This window comes from Oncorhynchus tshawytscha, linkage group LG08 (assembly GCF_018296145.1).
Source record: "Oncorhynchus tshawytscha isolate Ot180627B linkage group LG08, Otsh_v2.0, whole genome shotgun sequence".
Classification (NCBI taxonomy): domain Eukaryota; kingdom Metazoa; phylum Chordata; class Actinopteri; order Salmoniformes; family Salmonidae; genus Oncorhynchus; species Oncorhynchus tshawytscha.
In genome coordinates this window covers 69,326,473-69,339,954 of record NC_056436.1, presented here as the reverse complement: position 1 = coordinate 69,339,954, position 13,482 = coordinate 69,326,473, and the positions used below count along the sequence as shown (strand labels likewise).

Here is a 13,482-nt window from a genome sequence, read left to right as displayed (position 1 = left end):
GTTGAGCTCTTACGGAGGAAATAATGCCTGGTTGAGCTCTTACGGAGGAAATAATGCCTGGTTGAGCTCTTGCGGAGGAAATAATGCCTGGTTTTGCAAACATTTAATTTCACAGTCATAATTTTACATGTTCATTCTTAGCCTATTTTTGTTAATCGTGATTCTTGTTCAAACCTTTATGGCCATCTAAGGCCGGCTATACACACATTATATCAAGCCAGGCAGCATCCAACCTCTTTCATAATGGGAGTCTTGGGAGACAGAAAAGAGTAGACGAGAAAAGACAGCAGCAGCAGTAGTACACTGTCCTGTGAAAGTATGCATGTTGAGGTCATCATCTCCGCTGCATGACACAGAAACCTCCCTTCCTAAAATTAGAAGTTCAAAGTCAGAGTGAGGCGAGCACAGCTTTCGGTCCACAGATCAAATGATGCCCCTGCCCTTCTCTCCCTCTCTTTAAAAGGCTCAAAGAGAAAAAGATACGTGGGCTAACATTTGTTGTTCCTCACTCTCTCTGGTTTAATGCGACTGCTACATGCCTCTCCCTCCACCCAGAGCAAGACGAGGCAATAATGTTTCTCATTCCAGATGCCTGATGTACTGATGGGAGGGGGATGGGGGGATTTACAGGATTTACTAAACACAATGGGACAATGGAACAGTGAAGGGTAATGGTTTTGCCTCTTGGTACAGGGGTTTTCAAGTCTTATTACTTCTGCATTTCTGTTCTACCTGATAATGAATTGCACCCACCTGGTGTCCAGGGTCTAAATCAGTCCCTGATTACAGGGGAATATTGAAAAAAAGCAGTGGAAGCAGGGCCACTAAAACCTTGTTCACACAGCAGGCTTTAAAGGAAGCCCATTGTTACCTTAAGTCCATTGTTTTCAGTCCCTAACTGTTTTGCTTGTCAGCAATCAGGTTTTCAAGATATGTAACTTTCAAAATACAGAAATCATCCCTGTACGATGCAAACACAAACGCAGCATCATACAGGGAGGGTTCCTGTGTTATGAAAGTTACATATCTATACTGTTAATGTGCCAATGTGAGCTAGACTTAATAAGAACCACAGGAGAAGTAGTAACCCTATATTAACCATGTGTGTATTCACTATATTATGTAGACGTTGATGAGGATATGGATATAGCTGTTTGGATGCAAGGCACTGAGTGTGAAATTTTTTGTCACACACCATTGTGTGTGTGTGTGTGTGAGGGTGTGTGTGTGTTTTTGTGTGTGTGTCTGTGTGTATGCCTGCGTTTGTGTGAGAGAGAGAGCATGTGTGTGTTCTAGGTTTGAACTCACATTCAGTAGGTTATTTTAGTTGTGCAACGGTAAAGGCTTGTTTTTCACCACCGCTCAGTGTCTGAGATAGAATGGATTATTTGGAGACAAATGTAGTGGGTTTTTAAAAAAGAACTGTCAGTGGAAAGCTTTTAACAAAGAATTGCCTTTGGTAGGAGAAAATAAATAAGCATAAAGAAAGCCACTTCTGCAGATAGAGAATGTTTTTGGAGAGATATTTGTTCCTGTTTGTGACAACCCACAAATAGTGATTTCTCAGATTCCTCTATTGTTTGTGGAAACAGCTGAAATTAGTTTCTTCCTCCTCCTCTTCCTTCTCCAGCTGTGGGCAACGCTTTCACACATTGCAGTGAGGGAGAAAACTGTTGAAATATATTTCTCTGTCAGCGAGATCTCTAATTCACGTGGCTGAATGGAAATAATATTTTACATTGACTACACTTTATATTTCTAGACTAATAACATGTTTCAGAGACATCTGTATTCATCAGCATGGTATTACCAGCCTTGGCTGATCTTTAACACTGGGACCCCTCAGGGGTGCATGCTTTGTCCCCTCCTGTACTCCCTGTTCACCCACGACTGCGTGGCCAAGCACAACTCTAATACCATCATTAAGTTTGCTGACGACACAACAGTGGTAGTCCTGATCACCGATAATGATGAGACAGCCTATAGGGAGGAGGTCAGAGACCTGGCAGTGTGTTGCCAGGACAACAACCTCTCTCTCAATGTGAGCAAGACAAAGGAGCTGATCGTGGACTATAGGAAAAGGAGGGCCGTCCAGGCCCCCATTAACATCGACAGGACTGAAGTAAAGTGGGTCGAGAGTTTCAAGTTCTTTGGTGTCCACATCACCAACAAACTATCATGGTTCAAACACACCAAGACAGTTGTGAAGAGGGCACAACAACACCTTTTCCCCCTCGGGAGACTGAAAATATTTGTACAGCTGCACCATCGAGAGCATCCTGACCGGTTGCATTACTGCCTGGTATGGCAACTGACCGGAAGGCACTACAGAGGGTAATGCGTACGACCCAGTACATCACTGGGTCCTAGCTTCCTGACATCCAGGAACTCTATACCAGGCGGTGTCAGAGGAAGGCCCCAAAAAATTGTCAGAGCCTCCAGTCACCCAAGTCAAATACTGTTCTCTCTGCTACAGCATGGCAAGCGGTACCGGAGCGCCAAGTCTAGGACCAAAAGGCTCCCCCACAATGGCCACCCGGACTATTTATATTGAACCCCCCGCCCCCCTTTATTTTTACACTGCTGCTACTCGCTGTTTATTATCTATGCATTGTCACTTTACAAATGACCTCGATTAACCTATACCCCCGCACATTGACTCATTACAGCTACCCCCTCTATACACTCGTTATTGTTATGGACATTTCTTGTGTTACCTATTGATTGATAAGATTTTTTTTAAACTTTAGTTTATTTAGTAAATAGTTTATGACCCTGTAAATGCTGTAGCTGTCCCTGTATATAGCTGACCCTGTATATAGCTGACCCTGTAAATGCTGTAACTGACCCTGTATAAAGCTGACCATGTATATAGCTGACCCTGTATATAGCTGACCCTGTATATAGCTGACCCTGTAAATACTGTAGCTGACGCTGTATATTGCTCTCTGTTTATAGCTCCTGTATATAGTTGACCCTGTATATAGTTGACCCTGTATATAGATCCCTGTATATAGCTGACCCTGTATATATTGTAGCTGACCCTGTAAATACTGTAGCTGACCCTGTATATAGCTGACCCTGTAAATAGCTGACCCTGTAAATACTGTAGCTGACCCTGTATATAGCTGACCCTGTAAATAGCAGACCCTGTAAATACTGTAGCTGACCCTGTATATAGCTGACCCTGTATATAGCTGACCCTGTAAATGCTGTAGCTGACCCTGTATATAGCTGACCCTGTATATAGCTGACCCTGTAAATGCTGTAGCTGACCCTGTATATAGCTGACCCTGAATATAGCTGACCCTGTATATAGCTGACCCTGTATATAGCTGACCCTGTAAATGCTGTAGCTGACCCTGTATATTGCTCTCTGTTTATAGCTCCTGTGTATAGTTGACCCTGTATATAGTTGACCCTGTATATAGATCCCTGTATATAGCTGACCCTGTATATACTGTAGCTGACCCTTCAAATACTGTAGCTGACCCTGTATATAGCTGACCCTGTAAATAGCTGACCCTGTAAATACTGTAGCTGACCCTGTATATAGCTGACCCTGTAAATAGCAGACCCTGTAAATGCTGTAGCTGACCCTGTATATAGCTGACCCTGTATATAGCTGACCCTGTAAATGCTGTAGCTGACCCTGTATATAGCTGACCCTGTATATAGCTGACCCTGTAAATGCTGTAGCTGACCCTGTATATAGCTGACCCTGAATATAGCTGACCCTGTATATAGCTGACCCTGTATATAGCTGACCCTGTAAATGCTGTAGCTGACCCTGTATATTGCTCTCTGTTTATAGCTCCTGTGTATAGTTGACCCTGTATATAGTTGACCCTGTATATAGATGTATATAGTTGACCCTGTATATATATTCCTGTATATAGCTGACCCTGTATATACTGTAGCTGACCCTTCAAATACTGTAGCTGACCCTGTATATAGCTGACCCTGTAAATAGCTGACCCTGTAAATGTTGTAGCTGACCCTGTATATAGCTGACCCTGTACATAGCTGATCCTGTATATAGCTGACCCTGTAAATGCTGTAGCTGACCCTGTATATAGCTGACCCTGTATATAGCTGACCCTGTAAATGCTGTAGCTGACCCTGTATATAGCTGACCTTGTATATAGCTGACCCTGTATATAGCTGACCCTGTATATACTGTAGCTGACCCTGTATATAGCTGACCCTGTAAATGCTGTAGCTGACCCTGTATATAGCTGCCCCTGTAAAAGCTGTAACTGACCCTGTATATAGCTGACCCTGTATTTAGCTGACCCTGTAAATGCTGTAGCTGACCCTGTATATAGCTGACCCTGTACATAGCTGACTCTGTATGTAGTTGATCCTGTATTTATCTAACCCTGTAAATGCTGTAGCTGACCCTGTATATAGCTGACCCTGAACATAGCTGACTCTGTATATAGTCGACCCTGTATATATCTGACCCTGTAAATACTTTGGCAGGGTAGCCTAGTGGTTAGAGCGTTGGACTGGTAACTGGAATGTTGCAAGTTCAAACCCCCGATCTGTCATTCTGCCCCTGAACAGGCAGTTAACCCACTGTTCCTAGGCTGTCATTGAAAATAAGAATTTGTTCTTATTTTATTTTAGTTAAATAAAGGTAAAATAAAATAAATAAATAAAATAGATCCCAGTATATAGCTGACCCTGTATGTAGATTAGAGGTTGACCGATTATGATTTTTCAACGCCGATACCGATACCGATTATTGGAGGACCGAAAAAACCAATGCCGATTTATTTATTTATTTTATTTGTAATAATGACAATTACAACAATACTGAATGAACACTTATTTTAACTTAATATAATACATCAATAAAATACATTTAGCCTCAAATAAATAATGAAACATGTTGAATTTGGTTTAAATAATGCAAAAACAAAGTGTTGGAGAAAGTAAAAGTGCAATATGTGCTATGTAAGAAAGCTAACGTTTAAGTTCCTTGCTCAGAACATGAGAACATATGAAAGCTGGTGGTTCCTTTTATCATGAGTCTTCAATATTCCCAAGTAAGAAGTTTTAGGTTGTAGTTATTATAGGAATTATAGGACTATTTCTCTCTATACCATTTGTATTTCATTAACCTTTGACTATCGGATGTTCTTATGGGCACTTTAGTATTGCCAGTGTAACAGTATGGCTTCCGTCCCTCTCCTCGCTCCTCCCTGGGCTCGAACCAGGAACACAACGACAACAGCCACCCTCGAAGCAGCGTTACCCATGCAGAGCAAGGGAAACATCCACTCCAAGGCTCAGAGCGAGCGAGGGACGTTTGAAATGCTATTAGCGCGCTCTAACTAGCTAGCCATTTGACTTTGGTTACACCAGCCTCATCTCGGGAGTTGATAGGTTTGAAGTCATAAACAGCGCAATGCTTGACACACAACGAAGAGCTGCTGACAAAATGCACGAAAGTGCTGTTTGAATTAATGTTTACGGGCCTGCTTCTGCCTACCACCGCTCAGTCAGATACTTAGATACTTGTATGCTTGTATGCTCAGTCAGATTATACGCAACGCATGACACACTAGATAATATCTAGAAATATCATCAACCATGTGTAGTTAACTAGTGATTATGATTGATAGTTTTTTTATAAGATAAGTTTAATGCTAGCTAGCAACTTACCTTGGCTTACTGCATTCGTGTAACAGGCAGTGTCCTTGTGGAGTGCAACGAGAGAGAGGCAGGTCGTTATTGCGTTGGACTTGTTAACAGTAAGGTTGCAAGATTGGATCCCCCGAGCTGACAATGTGAAAATCTGTCGTTCTGCCCCTGAACGAGGCAGTTACCCCTTCGTTCCTAGGCCGTCATTGAAAATAAGAATGTGTTCTTAACTGACTTGCCTAGTTAAATAAAGATTAAATAAAGTGTAAAAAGATAATAATTTAAATGGCAAAATCAGTATCCAAAAATACAGATTTCTGATTGTTATGAAAACTTGAAATCGGCCCTAATTAATCGGCCATTCCGATTAATCGGTCAACCTCTAATACAGATCCCTGTATATAGCTGATCCTTTATACAAATTACCCTGTATATAGATCCCTGTATATAGCTGACCCTCAAACAGATCCATGTATATAGCTGACCCTGTATATAGCTAACCTTGTAAATACTGTAGCTGACTCTGTAAATACTGTAACTGACCCTGTATATAGCTTTCTGTATATAGATCCCTGTATATAGCTGACCCTGTAAATACTAGCTGACACTGTATATAGCTGACCCTGTATATAGCTGACCCTGTAAATAATAGCTGACACTGTATATAGCTGACCCTTTATATAGCTGACCCTGTAAATACTGTAACTGACCCTGTATATAGCTGACTCTGCATATAGCTGACCCTATATATAGCTGACCCTGTAAATACTGTAACTGACCCTGTATATAGCTTTCTGTATATAGATCCCTGTATATAGCTGACCCTGTAAATACTATCTGACACTGTATATAGCTGACCCTGTATGTAGCTGAACCTGTATATAGCTGACCCTGTATATAGCTGACCCTGTATATAGCTGAACCTGTATATAGCTGACCCTGTACATAGCTGACCCTGTAAATACTGTAGCTGACCCTGTATATAGCTGACCTTGTAAATACTGTAGCTGACACTTTATATAGCTAACCCTGTATACAGCTGACCCTGTAAATACTGTAGCTGACACTTTATATAGCTAACCCTGTATATAGCTGACCCTGTAAATACTGTAGCTGACACTTTATATAGCTGACCCTATATATAGCTGACCCTGTAAATACTTTAGTTGACGCTATAAATTGCTCTCTGTTTATCGCTCCTTGTATATAGCTGACCCTGTAGATAGCTATCTATCTATATATATATATATATCCTTGTATATAGCTGACCCTGTATATAGGTGACCCTGTATATAGCTGACCCTGTATATAGCTATCTGTATATATATCCTTGTATATAGCTGACCCTGTATATAGCTGACCATGTATATGGCTGACCCTGTATATAGCTGACCCTGTAAACACTGTAGCTGACCCTGTATATAGCTGACCCTGTATATAGCTGACCATGTATTTGGCTGACCCTGTATATAGCACCCTGTAAACACTATAGCTGACCCTGTAAACACTATAGCTGACCCTGTATATAATTGACCGTGTATATAGCTGACCCTGTATATAGCTGACCCTGTAAACACTATAGCTGACCCTGTATATAATTGACCGTGTATATAGCTGACCCTGTATATAGCTGACCATGTATATAGCTGACCCTGTAAACACTATAGCTGACCCTGTAAACACTATAGCTGACCCTGTATATAATTGACCGTGTATATAGCTGACCCTGTATATAGCTGACCCTGTAAACACTATAGCTGACCCTGTAAACACTATAGCTGACCCTGTAAACACTATAGCTGACCCTGTAAACACTATAGCTGACCCTGTAAACACTATAGCTGACCCTGTATATAATTGACCGTGTATATAGCTGACCCTGTATATAGCTGACCCTGTAAACACTATAGCTGACCCTGTAAACACTATAGCTGACCCTGTATATAGCTGACCCTGTAAACACTATAGCTGACCCTGTAAACACTATAGCTGACCCTGTAAACACTATAGCTGACCCTGTAAACACTATAGCTGACCCTGTAAACACTATAGCTGACCCTGTAAACACTATAGCTGACCCTGTATATAGCTGACCCTGTAAACACTATAGCTGACCCTGTAAACACTATAGCTGACCCTGTAAACACTATAGCTGACCCTGTATATAGCTGACCCTGTAAACACTATAGCTGACCCTGTAAACACTATAGCTGACCCTGTAAACACTATAGCTGACCCTGTGTATAGATGACTCTGTATATAATTGACCATGTATATAGCTGACCCTGTATATAGCTGACCCTGTATATAGCTGACCATGTATTTGGCTGACCCTGTATATAGCTGACCCTGTAAACACTATAGCTGACCCTGTAAACACTATAGCTGACCCTGTATATAATTGACCGTGTATATAGCTGACCCTGTATATAGCTGACCCTGTAAACACTGTAGCTGACCCTGTATATAGCTGACCCTGTATATAGCTGACCATGTATTTGGCTGACCCTGTATATAGCACCCTGTAAACACTATAGCTGACCCTGTAAACACTATAGCTGACCCTGTATATAATTGACCGTGTATATAGCTGACCCTGTATATAGCTGACCCTGTAAACACTATAGCTGACCCTGTATATAATTGACCGTGTATATAGCTGACCCTGTATATAGCTGACCCTGTATATAGCTGACCCTGTAAACACTATAGCTGACCCTGTAAACACTATAGCTGACCCTGTATATAATTGACCGTGTATATAGCTGACCCTGTATATAGCTGACCCTGTAAACACTATAGCTGACCCTGTAAACACTATAGCTGACCCTGTAAACACTATAGCTGACCCTGTAAACACTATAGCTGACCCTGTAAACACTATAGCTGACCCTGTATATAATTGACCGTGTATATAGCTGACCCTGTATATAGCTGACCCTGTAAACACTATAGCTGACCCTGTAAACACTATAGCTGACCCTGTATATAGCTGACCCTGTAAACACTATAGCTGACCCTGTAAACACTATAGCTGACCCTGTAAACACTATAGCTGACCCTGTAAACACTATAGCTGACCCTGTAAACACTATAGCTGACCCTGTAAACACTATATCTGACCCTGTATATAGCTGACCCTGTAAACACTATAGCTGACCCTGTAAACACTATAGCTGACCCTGTAAACACTATAGCTGACCCTGTATATAGCTGACCCTGTAAACACTATAGCTGACCCTGTAAACACTATAGCTGACCCTGTAAACACTATAGCTGACCCTGTGTATAGATGACTCTGTATATAATTGACCATGTATATAGCTGACCCTGTATATAGCTGACCCTGTATATAGCTGACCATGTATTTGGCTGACCCTGTATATAGCTGACCCTGTATATAGCTGACCATGTATTTGGCTGACCCTGTATATAGCTGACCCTGTGTATAGCTGAACCTGTATATAATTGACCATGTATATGGCTGACCCTGTATATAGCTGACCTGTATATAGTTGACCCTGTATATAGCTGACCCTGTATATAGCTGACCATGTATTTGGCTGACCCTGTATATAGCACCCTGTAAACACTATAGCTGACCCTGTAAACACTATAGCTGACCCTGTATATAATTGACCGTGTATATAGCTGACCCTGTATATAGCTGACCCTGTAAACACTATAGCTGACCCTGTATATAATTGACCGTGTATATAGCTGACCCTGTATATAGCTGACCATGTATATAGCTGACCCTGTAAACACTATAGCTGACCCTGTAAACACTATAGCTGACCCTGTATATAATTGACCTGTATATAGCTGACCCTGTATATAGCTGACCCTGTAAACACTATAGCTGACCCTGTAAACACTATAGCTGACCCTGTAAACACTATAGCTGACCCTGTAAACACTATAGCTGACCCTGTAAACACTATAGCTGACCCTGTATATAATTGACCGTGTATATAGCTGACCCTGTATATAGCTGACCCTGTAAACACTATAGCTGACCCTGTAAACACTATAGCTGACCCTGTATATAGCTGACCCTGTAAACACTATAGCTGACCCTGTAAACACTATAGCTGACCCTGTAAACACTATAGCTGACCCTGTAAACACTATAGCTGACCCTGTAAACACTATAGCTGACCCTGTAAACACTATATCTGACCCTGTATATAGCTGACCCTGTAAACACTATAGCTGACCCTGTAAACACTATAGCTGACCCTGTAAACACTATAGCTGACCCTGTATATAGCTGACCCTGTAAACACTATAGCTGACCCTGTAAACACTATAGCTGACCCTGTAAACACTATAGCTGACCCTGTGTATAGATGACTCTGTATATAATTGACCATGTATATAGCTGACCCTGTATATAGCTGACCCTGTATATAGCTGACCATGTATTTGGCTGACCCTGTATATAGCTGACCCTGTGTATAGCTGACCCTGTATATAATTGACCATGTATATGGCTGACCCTGTATATAGCTGACCCTGTATATAATTGACCCTGTATATAATTGACCATGTATATGGCTGACCCTGTATATAGCTGACCCTGTATATAGTTGACCCTGTATATAGCTGACCCTGTATATAGCTGACCCTGTAAACACTATAGCTGACCCTGTATGTAGCTGACTCTGTATATAGCTGACCCTGTATATAGTTGACCCTGTAAATACTGTAGCTGACGCTGTGTATAACTGACCCTGTATATAGTTGGCCCTGTATATAGATTAACCTATATATATCTGACCCTGCAAATTGCTGTCTGTATATATCTGACCCTGTATATAGCTATCTGAATATAGATCCTTGTATATAGCTGACCCTGTAGATAGCTATATATATATCCTTGTATATAGCTGACCCTGTATATAGCTGACTCTGTAGATTGCTGACCCTGTATATAGCTGACCCTGTATATAGCTGACCCTGTATATAGCTGACCCGGTAAATAGCTATCTGTATATAGCTGACCCTGTAAATATCTCCCTGTATATAGCTGACCCTGTAAATATCTCCCTGTATATAGCTGACCCTGTAAATATCTCCCTGTATATAGCTGACCCTGTAAATATCTCCCTGTATATAGCTGACCCTGTAAATATCTCCCTGTATATAGCTGACCCTGTAAATATCTCCCTGTATATAGCTGACCCTGTAAATATCTGACCCTGTATATAGCTGACCCTGTAAATATGACCCTGTATATAGCTGACCCTGTAAATATCTCCCTGTATATAGCTGACCCTGTAAATATCTCTCCTGTATATAGCTGACCCTGTAAATATCTCCTGTATATAGCTGACCCTGTAAATATCTCCCTGTATATAGCTGACCCTGTAAATATCTCCCTGTATATAGCTGACCCTGTAAATATCTCCCTGTATATAGCTGACCCTGTAAATATCTCCCTGTATATAACTGACCCTGTAAATATCTCCCTGTATATAGCTGACCCTGTAAATATCTCCCTGTATATAGCTGACCCTGTAAATATCTCCCTGTATATAGCTGACCCTGTAAATATCTCCCTGTATATAGCTGACCCTGTAAATATCTCCCTGTATATAGCTGACCCTGTAAATATCTCCCTGTATAATTCTGACCCTGTATATAGCTGACCCTGTAAATATCTCCCTGTATATATCTGACCCTGCAAATTGCTGTCTGTATATATCTGACCCTGTATATAGCTATCTGAATATAGATCCTTGTATATAGCTGACCCTGTAGATAGCTATATATATATCCTTGTATATAGCTGACCCTGTAGATAGCTATATATATATCCTTGTATATAGCTGACCCTGTATATAGCTGACTCTGTAGATTGCTGACCCTGTATATAGCTGACCCTGTATATAGCTGACCCTGTATATAGCTGACCCGGTAAATAGCTGACCCTGTATATAGCTGACCCTGTAAATATCTCCCTGTATATAGCTGACCCTGTAAATATCTCCCTGTATATAGCTGACCCTGTAAATATCTCCCTGTATATAGCTGACCCTGTAAATATCTCCCTGTATATAGCTGACCCTGTAAATATCTCCCTGTATATAGCTGACCCTGTAAATATCTGACCCTGTATATAGCTGACCCTGTAAATATCTGACCCTGTATATAACTGACCCTGTAAATATCTATCCCTGTATATAGCTGACCCTGTAAATATCCCTGTATATAGCTGACCCTGTAAATATCTCCCTGTATATAGCTGACCCTGTAAATATCCCTGTATATAGCTGACCCTGTAAATATCTAACTGACCCTGTATATAGCTGACCCTGTAAATATCTCCCTGTATATAGCTGACCCTGTAAATATCTCCCTGTATAGCTGACCCTGTAAATATCTCCCTGTATATAGCTGACCCTGTATATAGCTGACCCTGTAAATATCTGACCCTGTATATATCTGACCCTGTAAATATCTGACCCTGTATATAGCTGACCCTGTATATATCTGACCCTGTATATAGCTGACCCTGTAAATATCTCCTGTATATAGCTGACCCTGTAAATATCTGACCCTGTATAATTCTGACCCTGTATATAGCTGACCCTGTATATTCTGACCCTGTATAAATATCTCCCTGTATATAACTGACCCTGTATATAGCTGACCCTGTATATAGCTGACCCTGTAAATATCTCCCTGTATATAGCTGACCCTGTAAATATCTCCCTGTATATAGCTGACCCTGTAAATATCTCCCTGTATATAGCTGACCCTGTAAATATCTCCCTGTATATATCTGACCCTGTATATAGCTGACCCTGTAAATATCTCCCTGTATATAACTGACCCTGTAAATATCTGACCCTGTATATAGCTGACCCTGTAAATATCTCCCTGTATATAGCTGACCCTGTAAATATCTCCCTGTATATAGCTGACCCTGTAAATATCTCCCTGTATATAGCTGACCCTGTAAATATCTCCCTGTATAATTCTGACCCTGTATATAGCTGACCCTGTAAATATCTCCCTGTATATAACTGACCCTGTATATAGCTGACCCTGTAAATATCTCCCTGTATAATTCTGACCCTGTATATAGCTGACCCTGTATATAGCTCCCTGTATATAACTGACCCTGTATATAGCTGACCCTGTAAATATCTCCCTGTATATAACTGACCCTGTATATAGCTGACCCTGTAAATATCTCCCTGTATATAGCTGACCCTGTATATAGCTGACCCTGTAAATATCTGACCTGTATATAACTGACCCTGTATATAGCTGACCCTGTAAATATCTCCCTGTATATAGCTGACCCTGTAAATATCTCCCTGTATAATTCTGACCCTGTATATAGCTGACCCTGTAAATATCTCCCTGTACATAACTGACCCTGTATATAGCTGACCCTGTAAATATCTCCCTGTATAATTCTGACCCTGTATATAGCTGACCCTGTAAATATCTCCCTGTACATAACTGACCCTGTATATAGCTGACCCTGTAAATATCTCCCTGTATAATTCTGACCCTGTATATAGCTGACCCTGTAAATATCTCCCTGTATAATTCTGACCCTGTATATAGCTGACCCTGTAAATATCTCCCTGTATATAGCTGACCCTGTATTATCTGTAGCTTCATTCGTGTGTATTTGTATTTCTCTTCTCTTATTGTCATTGTTTGTTATTTTCTTGTTTTATTCTGTATCGTTGGGAATGTTTGTAAGTAAGCATTTCACAGTAAGGTCTCCCTCCACCCTTTGTGATCTGCGCATGTGTCAAATACAATTAGATTTGATTTGACAACCCAACACTAGTTTAAATTGCC

At 41.0% G+C, this 13,482-nt stretch overlaps 1 protein-coding gene across 1 annotated transcript in view; it reads left to right on the top strand.

Annotated features, from left to right (window-relative positions):
* The window catches only part of LOC112256032 (X-linked interleukin-1 receptor accessory protein-like 2), a 424,604-nt gene that overhangs the window by 43,601 nt on the left and 367,521 nt on the right, over window positions 1–13,482 (top strand). The gene's annotated exons all lie outside the window — the stretch shown is intronic.